Genomic DNA, 2,084 nt, shown 5'->3' with positions numbered 1-2,084 from the left:
AAATGGTTGGGCTTAGGACACTACCCCGAGGAACTTCCGCAGTGATGTCCCAGGACTGAGATGATTGGTCTCCAACAACTACAACCATCTTCCTTTGTGCTATATGTGACTCCAACCAGTGGAGAGCTTTCCCCCTAGTTCCCATTTATTCTAGTTTTGTTAGGGTTTCTTGATGCTACACTCGGTCAAATGCTGCCTTGATGTCAAGGGCAGTCACTCTCACCTCACGTTTTGAGTTCAGCTGTTTTGTCCATTTTGAACCAAGGCTGTAATGAGGACAGGAGCTGAGAGGCCCTGGTGGACCCCAAACTGAGTGACAGTGAGCAGGTTATTGATGAATAAGTACAGATTGATAGCTGTATTGATAACACCTTCCATCACTTTGCTCATGATTGAGAGTAGACTGAGGGGGCAGAAATTGGCTGGTTTGGATTTGTCCTGCTTTTTGCAGATACAACATACCTGGGTAATTTTCCACATTGCTGGGTAGATACCAGTGTTGCAGCTGTACTGGAACAGCTTGGCTGGGGATGGGCTAGTTTTGAAGCACAAGTCTTCAGTACTATTGCTGGAATGTTTTCAGGGCCCATAGTCTTTTCAGTATCCAGTGCCTTCAGCCAGCTCTTGATATCATTTGGAGTGAATCGAATTGGTTGAAGACTGGCATCTGTGATGCTGGGTACCTTAGAAGGAGATGGACCATCCACTCAGCACATCTGGCTGAAGATAGTTGCAAATGCTTCAGCCTTGCCCTTTGCACTAATACGCTGAGCTCCCCCATCATTGAGGATGGGGATATTAGTGGAGCCTCCTCCTCCAGTGCGTAGTTTACTTGTCCACTACCATTCATGTCCAGATGTGGCAGGACTGCAGAGCTTAGATCTGATCCGTTGGTTGTGGGATCTCTTAGCTCTGTCTATTGCATGCTACTTCCACAGTTTGGTATGCAAGTAGTCCTGTGTTGTAGTTACACCAGGTTGACACCTCATTTTTAGGTATGCCTAGTGCTGCTCTTGGCATGCCCTCCTGCACTCTTCATTGAACCAGGGTTGATCCTCTGACTTGATGGTGATGGTAGAGTGGGGGATAATGCTGGGCCATGAGGTTACAGATTATTGTAGAATACAGTTCCTTTGCCGCTGATGGCCCACAGTGCTTCATGAATGCCCAGTTTTGAGTTGCTATTTCTGATCGAAATCTACCCCATTTTGCATAGTATCAGTGCCACACAACACAATGGAGCGTATCCTCAATGTGAAAGTGGGACTTTGTTTCCACAAGGACTGGGTGGTGGTCACTCCTACCAATACATGTCAAAATTTGGCAATGAGCTGAGGTACTTTGTAAGCCTTTCTAAAGGCTGAAAGAATTTTGTTTTCCATCTTCCGATACTGCTCTTTGATTATCCATATCCCTTTAAGTTTCAAATGCATGCAAGCTTTCCACTCCCACCCTCAGTGTGCACCCTGCAACCGTCCAGATTGCATTATTCACATAAACCAACCCTGGAAAATTAAGTATTATTAGCTCACTGGAGAGAGCCCATGCAAATAGATTTCCAAGGCATCTGAAGCAGCTAGATATAGTGGGCAACATTTAGTGGAGCATACTGGAGAGGGGCAGACAAGTAGTCAACTTCTATCTACAGGCTAGTACCTATTCTTATGCCCTTTTGTTCTATCATAGATCTTGTCATTTGTTAAGGCATTCTACCAATAGGCAACTTACCTGGTACCACAACACTGGAAAACTGATTTTCATTTTGTGAAGAGCAATTGCCCTGCTTATCTGATGGCACCAGCAAGAGACGTGAACTATTTTCTAGCTCAGGTCTCATTAGAATACTTTTGGCAAGCTGTCAGTGCTGGACAATCACTGGTGAGCAAGTCAATGATGGGATGCTGGGGAGTGGTTTGGGGGTGGGGGGCGGGCAGTGAAGCAGGAGGTCCCACAGAGCTCAGCTGGAAATAGACCCTTAACAGACAGTGAGGAGTTGGGGGGCAGCGGTGGCGGGCAGAGGAAATCCTGAGTTGAGGCAGAAGTCAGGGAGATCAGCAGTGGATGGGAAGATTTTTTTGTGGGAT

The sequence above is a fragment of the Carcharodon carcharias genome, chromosome 21 (genome assembly GCF_017639515.1).
Source record: "Carcharodon carcharias isolate sCarCar2 chromosome 21, sCarCar2.pri, whole genome shotgun sequence".
Taxonomy (NCBI): domain Eukaryota; kingdom Metazoa; phylum Chordata; class Chondrichthyes; order Lamniformes; family Lamnidae; genus Carcharodon; species Carcharodon carcharias.
Note: the sequence above shows the minus strand (reverse complement) of the source record.